Genomic DNA, 18,233 nt, shown 5'->3' on the forward strand with positions numbered 1-18,233 from the left:
TGTGCTCTCTCTGATATCCGAACGTGGAGGATTACTAAAAGGCTCGAACAGGGCTGTCACCACCTGCCGGCTACCTCTACAAACCGTGGGACTGTCAGACAACTGAGTGGTATAGTCCAGCCTAGACACCACGTCTACGCCTATCCCTACTAAACTTAGCCCTAGCCAAGACTACCCTTTTCTATCCGGGGTCTTAAGCTAAGATCAAATGCTACTCGCTAGCATACACATCAACTAATATAAGGCAGAGATGATAACTTGCGATCTAAACTCTAATTCCAAATAAACAAACAAAGAAAGTCTCGAAAACTTACAATCGAATAAGCATCTGTCGAGGTACAAGCGGAGAAAAGTGTTGACAGTCCCGGCACTTTCCCCGACTCCTCCTCACTCTCCTCCTCTTCTTCTACACCTCCTAGTCTACCTAAGCATCTAGGATGAAGGCCTCAAACTCCAAGGGAGAAAGGTAAGTTGAGAGGGTGTGATGTGTGTGTATCCATTCCTCTACCCCACCCCTTGTATTTACAGGATGGAGTCACAGGCTGAAACTCCTGGTACTGACCTAAACAACAAGCAAGGAGGTGCCATGTACCGAGGATGAGGCGGTGGGGCCCATGGGCCAGGTCGGCCGACCAGTAGGTCGGTCGACCTGCCAGGTGGGCCAACCGGCCCCAGCTTCATCCAGCAGGCTGTCCTGGGCCTCCTTGTCCTAACCCAACTGGTCTTGGCCTGTCTTGAGTGGTCTGAACTGGGTTCTTGGGCTACACTTGGTCCATTTGAGCTTGAATCGGTGCTCTGATAATTTCTGTGATTTTATGTCGGGCCAAAGTGTGCTTGAAACATGCAAAATTAGGTCAAAACCACCTGCACACATTTTCAAGCACCATATGTGTAATTTATTAATAAATAAACCTATGCTAGCATTTGTTCCACATTTTGGTTCCTTTTTGTGCAGGAGTTGACTGTCAAAATTGGTCGTTAGTGACCATCAACAAGATCCCCCACACTTGGCCCTTTGCTCGTCCCGAGTAAGGTCAGGACTAAGGTGAGCCGGTAGCTTCCTGATAGAATATCCTGCACAAAAATTATTTCATACCTTGCTCTTGCTTGTGAACTTGAATGTGTCTATCATGATACCTTGAGTTGTTGAAGAACAGAATGATCTTGGCTTCAAGTGTCATCCTGTCATGTTGCCAGACTTGGGGAATTTTTTTTTAGAAAAGATTGTTCATGGTCTTACTCTCCTCCATGGGTCTCTCAGAGTCGCTCGTAGCCTCTTACCAGCATTTATCCTTATTTTACCTCACCTGCTTTGATGGTATATGTGGAGTTTCGATGGATGAGGTAGAATGTCATCTGCTTGGACCAAATCTATTGCAAGATCAAAGATTGGATCCACAGGTTTGTACTCATATCTACGACTGATCAGGTTAGTGGACAGATAAATACATGCTCCTTTTCATGTCTGGTTTTATTTGGTGGGTCATGCTTCTTTGGCACGCCATCTTTTCTCTCTCTCTCTCTTTTTTTGGGTCATGCTTCTTTGGCATGCCATCTTTTCATCTCTCTCTCTTTTTCTTTTTTTCGAATAACATTGTTAGACAGTATTTAAGGAGCACAAGATTCATCTGAACATAAAACCTTAAATCAAGTGCTTAAATAGAGCAAAACATTGATGGGTCACAAATTTGATCAAGCTCAATCATGTAGCCAAGAGACATAGCATGGGATTTTTTTTAAGTGGATCGTATCATATGGCTCTGGTACAATGGTGGATAAAGAGATAAGACCAAAAACTTAGTTTTTTCGTTTTTTATAAATAAAATCCCAGTCTGATCAACAAGAAAGAGACAAACAACTTTAAACCAGACATATCACGTTAGTCAACAACTAAGCATCATGTGTCCTATAAAATATGGTTCACAAACTTAAGCGCAGCATGAAAAACATTTATGCAAGGCATCTATCAAGAGCTCTTATTAGCAAATTTCTTAAACAGGTTCAAGAGTTTGAAAATATATGCTCATGTTTAGAAACGCTAAAGGGAGGAAACAAGTGAGGTAGTGCAAACTCATGAGTCGGAGCGGGAGGTGCATGTGATGTGTGAATGTGATCGTGGATGTGTAGCATCATGGGATCTCCCCCCACACTTGTTTTCGACCTGCTCTTCGATCATAGACAAAACAAACCAAATATGAAAGATAATGGGGCTATGCCGGCATTAACACCGGGGAGCCAAAGTTCACAAACCTAGATGAAATAAAGACCTGGGCACGACTAGATTGACCTAAACCTAAACAACTCGACTAAGACTAGCGCCCAACTAAACCTATGATAACGACCTTTATTAGGAAGTGACTCCTAATAGAGGTCCTTGTGACCCGTAGCCTCAAACAAGCGCTTCATCTTAGCGCTCAACCCTCTCCGCAGAAGACGTAAGTCATCCCAAAGCTCTTCCACCTCGATCTTCCTCTCCGCAAGCTGGTTCTCGAGACGCCTATTCTCCAGGCATAGCTGCTAGACCATCGCATTGAGGTCGGCGATGGTGGGTCCCTCTGAAGTCACATCGTCCTTGGGCTTTGCAGGCGACGACTGAGATCTGGCCTTCTTTGGCGAAGGACTGGTGGCAGCATTCTTCCTCTGAGCGTCTGAAGTCTATGTTGAGGTTACCCCCTGTGCAGCCTTTAGGCGCTCTTCTGTGGCACAGGAGCAACCCATGCAGTCTGAGGTAGCACTGGTGATCCTGTTCCCGCTTCATCTTTGAAGAGCTGCTGCACTATTGGCCTTGATGAGGCCGGAGCTTCTCTGGACGGCCTTCCATAGGGACTGTGCGCTCGTGCCTTGGATCTTGCAATCTTGAGAGGCGAAGGGGAACGTGCAGCAGAGCGGGGGCGCTGGATGTCATGCCCCCTAGTTGGCCGACCAGGCAGGTTGGCCGACCGAAGGGTGGCGCCCACCGGTCCTCCGCTGTTCCCCTCGGCCGAGCTCATGGCCAGGGGCTGCACAATGGTCGCCACGTCTTCCATCGATGCTTCAGTTGCAGGAGTTGGGGTGTTGATTGCTGGAAAAGTCGCTGGAGGAGTCATGGCCGGTCTGGTGGCTACGATTTTGGATTCTCCCTTGCCAGCCATGGGTTGATAGTGATGGGATGCTGGTGGAACCAATGGAGATTTTGGGGAATAGATGGAAACAAGGTATGGAGTTTTAGGGTTTCTGAAGAGAAGAAGAAGAGTACGAGACTCCTTTTCTCATCGTGAAATGCCGTTACGCCTCGCGGAATTGGACTCTAGGTGGGTCAAGGAGGCCGTGACCCGAAGCTGGGCCTCACTGGGGCTGGCCCAAATAAGGCCGACCCAGGCTGGGCCCCAGTGCGCCCCAGCTTGCGCGGGTCAACTAGTGGGGTTGTGTGTTTGAGAGATAGGATGGGCCCACCTGCCCTTTTGGCCTATATGGCTCTTTTTGAATATAAGTACGGGATCGACTAAGTCAATCACGTCTATCTCCTCATCAAGAGCTTTTTTATGGTCTAGGAAAAGCTTGAGTCGTTGACCGTTTACCTTATAGGCGTTACCATCGTCATCTTGTATTGTGATGGCTCCATGTGGTGATGTGTCGATGACATGATACGGTCCTTGCCATTTGCTTCGTAGTTTCCCATGATCAAATAACTTGACCCTGGAATTAAAGAGTAATTCCTTGTCTCCGGGATTGAAGTTCTTAGGCTTCAATCGCTTATCGTGCCATCTCTTGGTTCTTTCTTTGTAAATTGAGGCACTATGATAAGCTTTGTCTCTCCATTCTTCCAATTCCGAGATTTGATGCTTTTGATATTCTCCGGCTATTTTAAGATCCATGTTCCACTTCCGGATAGCCCAATGCGCTCTGTGCTCTAGCTCTACAGGTAAGTGGCAAGTTTTCCCATTGACAAGCTGATAGGGTGACATTCCAATGGGTGTCTTGTATGCTGTACGGTATGCCCACAGTGCATCCGGTAATTTCAGCTTCCATCCCCTCCCCATCTCATTCACGGTCTTCTGCAGAATATTCTTAATTTGCTTGTTAGATGTTTCTGCTTGACCGTTGGTCTGAGGGTGATACGGAGTCGTGATGTTGTGCCTTGTCCCTAATTCCTTGAGAAAGTTCCGGAAGGCTGAGTCAATGAAGTGTGACCCTCCGTCACTGATTACCATCCGTGGTGTGCCAAACCTTGGAAAGATAATCTCATGGAACATCTTACAGGCATGCTTTGCATCTGCGGCTCTGCATGGCATGGCTTCGACCCATTTGATTACGTCGACCAGAATATACTCGCATCCTTGGGATCTTACAAAAGGTCCCATATAATCAATACCCCAGACATCAAAAAGTTCAACCTGAAGATTGTAGTTTATGGGCAGTTTGGACATCTATGGATGAAGTTCTTTGTATCTTCATACATGGATGGCCAATAGAAACTACTCTGCCAGATTTTCGCTTGAGTGCGAAATACACCATAGTGACCTCCATATGGTGCTGCATGGCATTTCTCTATAATCTTTTGTCCTTTTGCCATAGGTACACAATGTCTGAGTAACCCATCTGCATAGACTCGGTACAGATATGGTGCATCCTATAGGTGGCGTATGCTCTCGTGCACTAACTTCTTTTTGCTTTCCCCGGGGGGTATATATGTAACACCCGGTTTATAAAAGGACATAAACTGAGCAATCATATACGTGCCAGGATCAATTCACACGTATATACAACAGAATGAACAGTATATCACAGCACATATCACGTAAAAAGATATAATAAAGCGAGTACGAATGTAATTTATTACATTAATGACAAAATGTCTGATACAGAGTTTGCGAAAGCGTAAAACAGGTACGGAACTCTCGGAAGCTGGGCGCCACAGGGACGTCGACTGGGAGACAAACGCCTAGAAGTTCTCATACTCCTGGTAGCTCCGGGTGAACTCCTCCGCGTCGCCGGGAACAGAGCAGCAGTAGGGTGTCCCCAAAGAGAACAAGAGGAAAAGAGTAGAGTAGGCAAGAGTGAGTATACAACTTGTACTCAACAAGTATAACACAAACTATGAGGCTCTAAGGTTGGCTGACTCAACTGCATTAGCTTTTAATCTTGGTAAAATTTTATTAAAGCTAATAACTACAAGTGGATGAATTACCATAACCCAGTTGCATAGAAATTAATCAAATTAATTAAGAACTTCTGAGAACCACACCGAAACCACCAAGGTAACCCCACTAATCAAAAGGAGGTTCCGGGCCGCTCATGACCGTGAGCATGGCTAGTATACCAGTTTTACACTCTGCAGAGGTTGCACATCTTTACCCACAAGTCGTGAGCTATGCTAGTTTTTCATCACACTTCCTTAGGTGAGATGGCTAGCAAGCACACTACGAGGCCGTTACAAAGAATCTCATTGGTAAGGAGTAACCGCAAGGGTTGGATCGACGACTATGGAGCAGGTCTAGTGGGCCTCAAGACACGTAGCACAGACGAGGCCACTCAGTACGAGGGCCATAGAAGCTTACCACCCCTGCCCCACAGGTAAGTTACTCCAGACCAAAAAGATCTAATTAGTAAGCCAAGACCGTCCCATTCCAGTCTTGTGGTAGTGCGGTTGTCCCAAGTTGTCGCTCTAATGACGTACGGTCCTTATGGAGAGTAGCTAGCACAAAACACAGTGCGAGCCCCCTAAACCAAGTTTCTAGAAAAACATGTTTTAAGGAGACGTAAACCACTCAAGTACAGAGCACAGAGGGTAATGCTCAGAATTAAGTTGCATAAGACCATTAACAATTTAATTAAAAAGGACCATGTGTGAGAGCGCAGCACCTAGCACAACTAACCAAAATGCAACCCAAGGTAATTATATAAAGGATAAATGTGGCTAGGAAATCCTTATAGGCATACAGTATTAAAATCCAATATGAAATTGTATTTAAAGGTGATAGGTGGTGTTCATGTTATACTTGCCTTCCTCAAAGTTCTCCTGCTGCTCAAACTGCTCTGAAGACGGTGGCCGCTCCGGGTACTAGTACTGATGCTCCTTCGGTAGCTCAACGTCTACTCACAAACACATGGCCAAAAACAAGGCAACAACATAAATATACATGCAAACAAAGGCTAACACTAAGAAACAATATAACAATACATAAAAACAGCAAATAAAACTAAGCTAGAATTGTTCTACGCGTTTCAACGATTGCGTGGACATAAAGAACACCTAAAACGGAGCTAGAACGTGAAAACTACGCTTAAAACAGGATCTAGGGGCTAAACTGCAAGAAAAACAGAGTTTCCATGGTTTTTCTGCAAAAAACCAGGGACCTTTACATAATTAACACATAGACCCAGGGGCTAATGCGCAAAACTACACTGGCTGGACTGCGGGTTCTATAACCAAGAAGTTCAGGGACTAAAACGTAAAAACAGGGGCAGTTTTGGAATTATTTTTACACTGCTCAGGACTGCGGGTTTTTTTCAAGAAAGCTGGGGGGCTCTTTAACAAAAACGCCAGGCCAAAGGGGTAAGTTAGATCTAATCGCGGCCGCAAGTTCTAGATCGAACGTCTCAGGGAGATTGGGCGCGCTGGGTGGCGGTGCGGCTCGCCGGAGCTCTGCTCCGCGGCGGCGCTTCACCGGAGTAGGCCAAACTCGGCCTTCCCGGGGTCAAATTGACCCGCGCCTGGGTCTGGGGTGATCTACGCGATACGCGTAATCTACTGACGGCCTTGGCTGGGCTCGGGGAGGCCTGCAACAGCAAGCGTGGCAGTGGCGGCGGGTCTGCGCGGCGGAACACACCGGCGAGCACGTGCGCGAGCAGCTCTAGGCACGGGAACGGCTGTGAACGGGTGTGTGTGCGTGCGCAAGGCCAAAGCAACGCGAAACGGGTCGGTGCGATGCTGTACAGGGCTGCAGGCGCAAGACCACAGCGGAGCAGTGGTGGCGGAGCGCCGGCAGTGGCGTTCCGTCCTCGGGACCGGCCTACGGGCCACTACATCTAGCGCAAAAGGAAGGATAGGGCAGGTGGAAGCTCACCGAGGGCCTGGAGTGGGGAAGGCTGCAGCGCAGAACGGCTGGCGTCGAGGTCTAGCAGTGGCGCTCGACGGAGCTCAGGGAGGAGGTCGCTGTAGGGGTGCTTCGGGGTCCTGGCTCCGAGGCTCGATGCGGGTGTGATCCTGTGGAAGTGTTGCGGGGGTGATCCTGTGGAAGTGTTGCGGGGGTCAGGGTGGCCTGAACATCGCCGGCGGCGTGGAACTGCGGCGGCGGAGGGAACTCACCTACGGCGGATCTCGATCAAATTCCGGCGAGGGCAAGGCTCGGGCAAGCGGGCTCAGGGTGAAACCTGGGCTCGGGGCGGAGCTCTGGCGGGGATCGGCAGGAGCGGTGGCGCGTGCAACACCCTAATTTAAATTCCAGCATTTATTAATAAATTTAATTGGCTTTATTTAATTTTCTAGGATTTATTTTGCTTAGTCTGGCATTTAATCTAATTTTGGTTTCACAAGTAATTAAAATTTGTCTAAGTTTAAAAATTTGTTGTTGCATTCATGCTGGTGCATAGTTTTAATTATTTGAGTGTGGTCTGAATTCAAATTTGTATTTGAATTCAAACTTTGTTTGAATTAGAAATAGGAAAGAGGAAGGAAAAAGAAGGAAAACAAACTAGACCCAACCCAAACCCCATCCCGGGAGCCCACCAGCCCAACCGGGCCGGCCCAACCCTCTCCCTCTCTTTTCCTCAGCCCGCGACCCACTCTTCTCGCGGCCCAAACCGGTGCCCGCGGCCCAGTCAGCCCCGCTCGGCCTGTTCCACTTGCGCGCGCTGGCTCAGCACCCTCTCCCGCACATGGCCCGCTCGCCCCGCTCCTCACGCCCGCGCTAGCCCAGCGCCACGTCCGCCCACGCGCTCGCCTCCTCTCCGCTGGTACTGCGGACCCACACGTCGGCGCCTTCCTCCGCAGCCTCCGCAAGCGCCCGCTCCCGCTGACAGTCCTGGCCCACCCGCCAGCTCCGTCTCCCCCGCCTCTCCCGGCCGCGCAACGGCCAGGCGCGATCCCCGGCCCGGCGATCTCGCCGGCCTTCCTATTCGGGCGCGCACGCCAAGGCAACCAGCCGCCCTACAAATAGGAGCCCCGTGCCCTCCTCCTCCCATCTACTCCATCGCCGCCCAACCCTAGCTCCGCCGCGCTCGCTCAGCCTCGCTGCGCAGAGCCCCTGCGCCGCCGTGCTAGTGCTGCTCCGCCGCCCCACAGCCAGCCCGAGCCGCCGCGGAAGCCTCGCCTGTGCACCAGAGACCTCCCCGTGGCCGCCATCTCCGACATCGGACCCTGCACGCGCCGAAATTCCACCCGGACCCGTCTCAGGTGAATCCCGTCCGCCGTGGAGATTTCTCACCGCCGGTGTGCCCCTGGCCGTCCTGACCCCCCTGAATCCATCACAGGAGCCCCACGCCTCGACCCGCGATGCCCAGAGGCCCGGAGGGACCCTACCTCTACTTCTCCATGAGCGCCGCCTGCGACCCGCCGCTCGACCCCGCCGCCGGCGTCCCTCCGCCGTGATTCGCCACGCCGACCCGCCGCCGCAACCATTTTCGCATTCCCGAGCCCGGCCGTTCCCATATGTGGCCTCCATTGGCTTACCCATGTCACGTAGGTGCCTCCCGACCCAAATCCGGCTCGAATCCGCCCCGGGAATGCCGGATTCGCTTACTCCGGCGACCCCTCCGCCGCGGGAGCCCCGTCGCCGGCGAGTCCGCCGCCGCCCGCGCACCCAAATTCCCCTGGCCGTCAGATCCGTAGCCGACGGCCCTGATTAGATCCGGATCCCATCAAACCCAAGCCCACCGATCCAGATCCAAGCGCCCAGATTCAAAGATACCCCTTTGGCCTGGAAAACTTTATAAAGAGCCCCTGGGTTTTACTGAAATTAACCCGCAGTCCAGCTGAGTTCAAAACTAATTCCAGTTAGGCCCAGATTTTTGCATAAAACCCCCTGTCTTTTCTCAGATTAGAACCCGCAGTCCTGAGCCGTCAGTTTTGCATGCTAGCCCTTAGATTTAATGGTTAATTACCTTTTAGTCCTCAGTTTTGCCCAGAAACCCCCTGGAACTTAGTTTTTATCACAGATAAGCCCCTAGAACTTGTTTTTGGCGTTCTTTATGTCCACGCGAACGTTGTAACGCGTAGAATAATTTTAGACTAGTTTAGTGTGCTGTTTTTATGTATTGATGTACTATTTCTTAGCTTTTGTTATTGTTTGCTTGTATGCTTATTGTTGTGCCTCGTTTTGGCCATGTGTTCGTGAGTAGACGTTGACTACCGGAGGAGCCCCAGTACCAGTACCCGGAGCAGCCGTCTTCTGAGCACTTTGAGCAGCAGCAGGAGCAGTACAAGGAAGGCAAGTATAACATGAACAACCTATCACTTTTAAATACATTTTCATACTGCATTTTAATATTGTATGCCTATAAGGACTGTCCTAGCCACTTTATATCCTTTACATATCCCTTTGGGTTGCATTCTGTTTAGTTGTGCTAGGTTGCTGCGCTATAACACACTCTGGTCCTTTTTAATTAATTTGATTAATGGTTTACTTGAACTTAATTCTGAGAGTGGCCCTCTATGCTTCGTGCTTGGGTGGCTCACGTCTCGTTAAAATATGGTTTTTGTAGACACATGGTTTAGGGGGCCAGTAATGTGCTTAGTGCTTGGTTGGGCACTCTCCATAAGGACCGGTTCATAGAGCGACAACCTGGGACAACAGCGCTACCACAAGGCTAGAATGGGATAGACTTGGCGTAATAATTACATCTTTTTGGTTTGGAGTAACTTACCTGCGGGGAAGGGGCGGTAAGCTTCTATGGCCCTCGTGCTGAGTGGCCTCGTCTGTGCTTCGTGTCTTGACGCCCACTAGACCTGCTCCATAGTCGCCGATCCACCCTCGCGGTTACTCCCTACCAACGAGATTCTTTGTAAAGGCCTCGTAGTGAGTCGCTAGCCATCTCACCTAAGGAAGTGTGATGAACAACTGGCGTAGCTCACGACTTGTTGGTAAAGATGTGCAACCTCTGCAGAGTGTAAAACTGGTATACTAGCCGTGCTCACGGTTATGAGTGGCCCAGATCCTCCTTTTGATTAGTGGGGTTATCTCTTTCCGACGAGAGAGGTGCCTCTCGGGGTTACCTTGGTGGTTTCGGTTTGGTTCTCAGTAGTTTCTTAATTAATTCTGATTAATTACTATGTAACTGGGTTAATGGTAATTCATCAACTTGTGATAAATAGCTTTAATAAAATTTGCCAAGACTTAAAAGCTAATGCAGTCAGTCAGCCAACCTAGAGCCTCATAGTTTGTGTTATACTTGTTGAGTACAAGTTGTGTACTCACTCTTGCCTCTTCTCTACTTTTTCCTCTTGGATACGCTACTGCTGCTCAGTTCCTGCCGACGCGAGGGAGTTCGCTCAGCGCTACCAGGACTATGAGGACTGCTAGGCGTTCATCTCCCAGTCGACGTCCCTGTGGCGCCCTGCTCAGCTTCGGAGAGTTTTATCGTATTTGTACTTCGCTTCCGCTGTATCAGACATTTTGTCATTAATGTAATAAATAACATTCATATTTCGATTTATTATGTCTTATTCGTGATATGTGCTGTGATATACTGTTCATTCTATTTGTATATACATGTGACTTGATCCTGGCACGTATATGATTGCTCGGTTTATGTCCTTTTATAAACCGGGTGTTACAGCGCGGCAGGGCGGCGTGGCCGCGGCGGCGTGGAGTTTCTGCACGACGGAGCTAGGCAGGGGCGGTGGCGCAGAGGCTCGGGGCGGCGCTTTGGTGGCAAGATAGGGCTCTGGTAGGTGCGCAGGGGCCAATTAAAGGCCTGTGGTGATTCTGGGCATGCGTGCGCGCTAGAAGCGGCTGCGGTGATCGTGGCGGAGCAGATCACGCAAGAAGCGGATCGTGCTAACAGCGCGGCGTGATCCCGGGGCTTGGTGCGTAGCTTCTAGAAGGCAGGGCGGGGTGCGCTGAGACTTGCTGGTGGGTCTGCAAGGTCAGGCGGAGTAAGCGGCGCGGGCGGAGCGGAGCTCGCTGGCGCGAGGAAGAAGGAAAGGAAGGTGATGAAGCCGACAGGTGGGGCCGTGCGGTCAGCGTGACAAGGAAAAGAGCGGGCGACGCGTGCGCATGGGAGGGAGCATCTGACGTGTGGGCCGGGGCTGTCAGTGGCGGAGCGAGCGCGCGAGCGGCTGCGGCTGCTTGCTGTGCTGAATGCGGAGGAAGGGCTGGGCCGGTAACTGGGAAAGGGAAGGTGGGCCGCGAGTGGGAAAAGGAGGGGAGCGGGTTGGGATGGTTTTCGCGGTTGGGCTGGATTCTGGGTTTCTGGTTTTTCTCCTTTTCTTCTTTCTTTTTCAAACTACAACCAAATCTATTTGAATTCAAACTAAATTTTGAATTCAAAACCTATGCATTCAAACAAAATAAAACTATGCACCAGCATGAATGCACAAACATTTTAAACCTAAAATAAATTTTAATTACTTGTGAAAGAAAATTTAATTAAATGCAAGGCTAAGAATATAAAACCTTAAAAAATTAAATAAAGCTATTTAAATTTATTATTAAATGCTGAAATTTAGATTAGGGTGTTACAAATCCTACCCCCTTAAACGAATCTCGTCCCCGAGATTCAGCTGGGCTGGCTAGCAAAGAGATCTGGATATTTCTTCCTCAGCTCATCCTCTCGCTCCCATGTAGCCTCAGCCTCACTATGATGACTCCACTGAACTCTGCACATCTAAATGCGCTTGTTCCATGTAACCCTCTCTAATGTCTCCAGAATCTTCACCGGATGCTCAGTGTAGGTCAGATCTTCCTGCATATCTAACCCATCCAGCGGTGCCTGCTCCTCAGGTACTCGCAGACATTTCCTCAGTTGAGAGATATGGAAGACATCATGTACTCCGGAGAGATTAGTGGGCAACTCTAGGCGATAAGCAACTTCGCCTTTCCTCTCCAGCACCCTGAATGGACCAATGTACCTTGGTGCTAATTTCCCTTTTATATTAAACCTGCGGATTCCCCGCATTGGTGACACCTTCAAGTACACATAATCGTTCACCTTGAAGGTCAGGTCCCTCCGTTTGCCATCTGCATAGCTCTTCTGCCTAGTCTGTGCAATCCTCAGATTTTCCCGCACAGTCTGTACCACCTGCTCTGCATCTTCTATAATGTCAAGGCCAAAGAGCTGCTTCTCACCAATCTGATCCCAATAAAGAGGAGTCCTACACTTTCTGCCATACAATGCCTCAAAGGGGGACTTCTTCAAACTGGCCTGGTAGCTGTTGTTGTAGGAAAACTCAGCATACGACAGACACTTATCCCAACTGGTAACATACTGAATAGCACAAGCTCTCAGCATATCCTCCAACACTTGGTTGGTTCTCTCTGTCTGCCCATCTGTCTGAGGATGATAGGCGGTACTAAAGCACAGCTTCGTATCCAACGAATCATGGAGCTGCTCCCAGAACCGTGAAGTGAACTGTGATCCTCTATCAAATATGATCTTCTTGGCCACACCATGCAAACAGACAATCCGGGAGATATACAACTCTACAAGTCTGGCACCGGAGTAAGTAGTGTTCACCAGAATGAAGTGAGCAACCTTTGTCAAACGGTCCACTACTACCCATATAGAGTTGTACCCCTGCTGAGTACGAGGCAATCCCACTATGAAATCCATCGTGATCTCCTCCCATTTCCACTCGGGAATCTTCAACGGCTACAACAAACCGGCTGGCCTCTGATGCTCTGCCTTCACACGCTAACATGTGTCGCAGATTGCCACATACTCGGCAACTGAATGCTTCATCCCAGGCCACCAGAAACGCTCCTTAAGATCATAGTACATCTTAGTACTGCCCAGATGAATAGAGTAAGCCGTATCATGAGCCTCACTCAGAATCAACTTCCTGAGATCATTCCCCTCTGGCACATAAATCCGGTTCTTGTACCACAAAGTACCCTGATCATCCTCTCTGAAATTAGGAGCCTTGCCTTTCTTGAGCAACTCACGAATCTCCTGCAGCTTCTCATCTTCCTTCTGATGCTGCCGGATCTCTACCTCTAGAGTGGGCTCTGCCTCGAATGCTGCACTCGAAGTATGATGCAAGAAACCCAGACTCAACTGCTCAAACTCCTCGCATAACTCTAGAGGCATCTGGAAAGCCACGGCCATGTTGACATAGCTTCTTCTGCTCAGAGCATCTGCCACCACATTGGCCTTACCCGTATGATAGTGAATCTCTAGGTCATAATCCTTAACCAGCTCTAACCATCTCCTTTGCAGCATGTTCAGCTCATTCTGCATGAAAATATACTTGAGGCTCTTGTGATCAGTGTAGATATCACACTGCTGCCCGTACAAGTAATGCCTCCAAATCTTCAGAGCATGCACAACTGCGGCTAACTCAAGGTCATGAGTGGGATAGTTCAGCTCATGCCGATGTAACTGCCATGAAGCATAAGCAATCACTCTGCCCTCCTGCATCAAGACACAACCAAGACCATCCTTCGAAGCATCACAATACACCGTGAACCTCTTGCTCTAGTCTGGTAGAGTAAGGACTGGCGCCGTAGTCAACCTCTTCTTCAGCTCATCAAATTCCATCTGACGCTCATCAGTCCATATGAAATCCGCATTCTTCTCTAGCAAAGAAGTCAAGGGCTTCGCGATCTTGGAGAAATTCTCAATGAACCTCCGATAATATCCTGCTAAGCCCAAGAATGACCGGACTTCTTTCACCGTCTGCGGTGTCTCCCACTCGAGCACATCCTTCACCTTGCTCGGATCAACTGCAATGCCTCCCTTGGAGATGATATGACCGAGGAATGGAAGCTCGTCAATCCAGAACTCGCACTTGCTGAACTTAGCATACAGCTGATGCTCCCTCAATCTCTGCAGCACTAGCTTCAGATGAACTTCATGCTCTGCCTCTGACTTGGAAAAGATCAGAATATTGTAACATCCTAATTTAAATTTCAGCATTTTATAATAAATTTAATTGGCTTTATTTAAATTTTCTAAGGATTTAATTTGCTTAGCTTGCATTTAATCTAATTTTGTTGCATAAGTAATTAAAATTTTATCATAGGTTTAAATTTTGGTGTTGCATTCGTGCTGATGCATAGTTTTAAATATTTGAGTGTGGATTGAATTCAAATTTGTATTTGAATTCAAACTATGTTTGAATTAGAAATAGAAAAGAGAAAAACCCAGATAAATAGAAAACCAACCCAGCCCAAAACCCCTAAACCCATCTAAACTCTAGCAGCGCCCCGTGGCCCAGCAGCAGCCTCGGCCCACTCCCTCACTCCGGGCCCAACCCGTTTCCTTTCTTTCCCACCACACTAGCCCACCTCTCGCCCGCTTAGTCCGCTCGCCAGCGCGGCCCGTGCAAACCCCCGCTCCACCCCGCACAAGCGCACAGCCCAGCGCGTCGCGGCCCGCTCACCCGCTCGCGTTGCCGCTCAGCCCGCGCCCCGCCCAATCACTGGCAGCCTGACCCCACCGGTCAGTTTCTTCCCCTCCACGACGCGCCCGCAGAACGGCCAAGCCGCAAAGTCCGTCGTGATCCCCGTGGCCTTCCATCCCTGCTCCCTCGCCGAGATGTCAGGCGCTCCTCCTTTTAAACCATCCCGCGGCCCCCCTGCACCCCATCCACCCACGCGCCGCCATCCCTAACCCTAGCACGCTGCCACCACCCGCTCCACCGCGCTAAATCCCCTGCGCCGCCGAGTGCTGACCGCCCCACCTCGCCATGGCCCCCAATCGCCGGAATTGATCTGGACTTCAACTCCGGTGAGTCTCTGCGCCGCCGTCTCTTTTCCTCACTGCCACTGGTGCTCCGGCCACCCTGAGCCCCATAACTTCTTCGCAGGAGAACCACGAGTCGAGCCGTGGGGCCCTGACGCCCAGAGCTCCACTGCAATGACCACCCCCCCGAGCGCCGCCCGTGACTCGCCGCCGGTCCGCAACGCTGATGCCCTTCACGGCCTCCCTGCTCGAGCCCGAGCCCCGGTGAGCTTCAGTACCATTCTCCCATACCTTTGCGCTCGTTTTGGTAGCCGTAGCCCCCTGCAGTCACTGGACCGCCTGCTCCGGCGCGGCCTCGCCGTCCAGAGCCGCCATGGCCACCGAACTCCGTGCTCCGGACCTCCCCAAACCCAACCAGCACCACAGGTGGACTACTCGTGCCACGATCATCCTCCACAGCGAAACCCTAGCCCCAGCGGAGCCCTGCAGCCCCCAGAACACTTTCTCCGGTCGTGCGCCGCCGCGGGAACGCGCCGCCAGCGAGCTCCGCTGCCACCCGCGCCCCCAACTGTCCTCAGCCATCGGATCCGAAAGCGATGGCCGCGATTAGATCGTTCCCCGTTTAGATCTGAGCCGCCAGATCTGAATCCAACGGATCAGATCTGAAGATAACCCTTCGCCTTGCACGTTTTGCATAAGAGCCCCTGTTCTTTCCTGTTATCAACCCGCGGTCCAGCCTTAGTCAAAAATAATTACAATTAGGTCCCGGTTTTTACCCAAACCCCCCTGACCTTCCTAGTATTTGTACCCGCCATCCAGAGCCATCGGTTTTGCACGTTAGCCCTTAGATTTAATGGTTAATTATGTTTAGGCCCTCGGTTTTTGCAGAAAACCCCCTGGAACCTTAGTTTTCTTGCAATTTAGTCCCTGAACCTTGTTTTTAGCATAGAAAATGCGTTTTAGCTCCGTTTTAGGCGTTCTTTATGTCCACGCGATCGTTGTAGCGCGTAGAATAGTTTTAGACTAGTTTAGTGTGCTGTTTTTATGTATTGATGTATTGTTTCTTAGTTTTTAGTTAGTGTTTGCTTGTATGCTTATTATTGTGCATTGTTTTGGCCATGTGTTCGTGAGTAGACGTTGATCCATCTAAGGAGCCCCAGTACCAGTACCCGGAGCAGCCGTCTTCCGAGCACTTTGAGCAGCAGCAGGAGTAGTACGAGGAAGGCAAGTATAACATGAACAACCTATCATCTTTAAATACAATTTCATACTACATTTTAATACTGTATGCCTATAAGGATTTCCTAGCCACTTTATATCCTCTATATATATCCTTGGGTTGCATTTTGGTTAGTTGTGCTAGGTGCCGCGCTATAACACACTTGGTCCTTTTTAATTAATTTGATTAATGGTATATGCAACTTATTTCTGAGAGTGACCCTCTGTGTGGCTTGAGTGGTTCACGTCTCGTTAAAATTGGTTTTGTTAGAAACATGGTTTAGGGGGCCAGCACGGTGCTTACTGCCTGGTCGGCCACTCTCCATAAGGACCGGTTCATAGAGCGACAACCTGGGACAATAGCGCTACCACAAGACTGGAATGGGACGGTCTTGGCTTACTAATTAGGTCATTTTGGTTTGGGAGTAACTTACCGACGGGGCAAGAGGGGAGTCGAGCTTCAATGGTGGTCAGGCTACGAGGCTGGTCTGTGTGTCATGTACTCCCTCTAGGTGGGCACCATCGTTGCATTGACTGAATCCTTAGCGGTTACACCTTACCAACGTGTCCTTTGTAACGGCCTCGTAGTGAGTTTGCTAGTCATCTCACCTAAGGAAGTCTGATGAACAACTAGCGTAGCTCACGACTTGTGGGTAAAGATGTGCAACCTCTACAGAGTGTAAAACTAGTATACTAGCCGTGCTCACGGTCAAGAGCGGCCCAGATCCTCCTTTTGATTAGTGGGGTTAGATCCTTCCGACGAGGGGGTGCCTCTCAGGGTTACCTTGGTGGTTTCGGTTTGGTTCTCATTAGTAACATGATTAATTCTGATTAATTACTATGTAACTGGGTTAATGTTAATTCATCAACTCATAGTAAATAGCTTTAATAAAATTTTGCCAACACTTAAAAGCTAATGCAGTTGAGTTAGCCAACCTTAGAGCCTCATAGTTTGTGTTATACTTGTTGAGTACAAGTTGTGTACTCACTCTTGCCTCTTCTCTACTTTTTCCTCTTGGCTACGCTACTGCTGATCAGTTCCTGCCGACACGAGGGAGTTCGCTCAGTGCTACCAGGACTACGAGGACTGCTAGGCGTTCGTCTCCCAGTCGACGTCCCTGTGGCGCCCTGCTCAGCTTCGGAGAGTTTTATTCGTATTTGTACTTCGCTTTCGCTATATCAGACATGTTTGTCATTAATGTAATAAATAACATTCGTATTCGCTTTATTATGTCTTTTTACGTGATATGTGCTGTGATATACTGTTCATTCTGTTGTATATACGTGTGACTTGATCCTGGCACGTATATGATTGCTCGGTTTATGTCCTTTTATAAACCGGGTGTTACAAATATCATCAATGAAGATCACCACGAAGACATCCAGATAATCCATGAAAACCATGTTCATCAGGTGCATGAAGAAAGCCGGGGCATTAGTCAGGCCGAAAGACATGACCGTGTACTCATACAGCCCGTACTTGCAGGTGAATGCCGTCTTCGGAATATCCTCGGGACGGATCCTCAGCTGAAAATAACCCGAACGTAGATTAATCTTCGAGAATACACAAGCACCTTGAAGCAGATCAAAAAGATCCTGAATACGGGGTAGTGGATGCTTGTTCTTGATGGTAACTGTGTTCAGATCCCGATAATCAACGCACATTCTCTTCGAACCATCCTTCTTATCTACTAACAGCAACGAAAAAGCCCAAGGAGAAAAGCTGCGACGGATATAGCCCTTGGCTAGCAACTCATCAATGGTCTTCTTGACTTCCTCATGCTCTTTAGGTGCCATGCGGTAGGGCTGCTTTGCAATAGGAGCTGTGCCAGGCAGGAGATCAATAGAAAACTCAATGTCGCGTTTAGGCGGCATACCTGGCAAATCATCTGGAAAGACGTCCGGGAATTCAGACACCATGCGAATACCATCCGTGGGTCGAGCCTCCATCTGATGAAGATATCCAGAATTCTTTGTAGCACTCACTGTCACCTCTTGGCCATCAGATGCTTACAAGTGAACTGTCCGCTGAGCACAATCAATACGAACTCCCCATCTGGTAAGGGTCTCCATGCCCAAAATCACATCTATCCCCGAGGAATCAATGACGATCAAACCAGTGCGGAACTCTACCCTACCCTTATGACAATACTAACTCTAGAGCATATAGAGCATGTATGTATCTGGCCCCC

Source organism: Panicum virgatum, chromosome 4N, assembly GCF_016808335.1.
Source record: "Panicum virgatum strain AP13 chromosome 4N, P.virgatum_v5, whole genome shotgun sequence".
Taxonomy (NCBI): Eukaryota; Viridiplantae; Streptophyta; class Magnoliopsida; order Poales; family Poaceae; genus Panicum; species Panicum virgatum.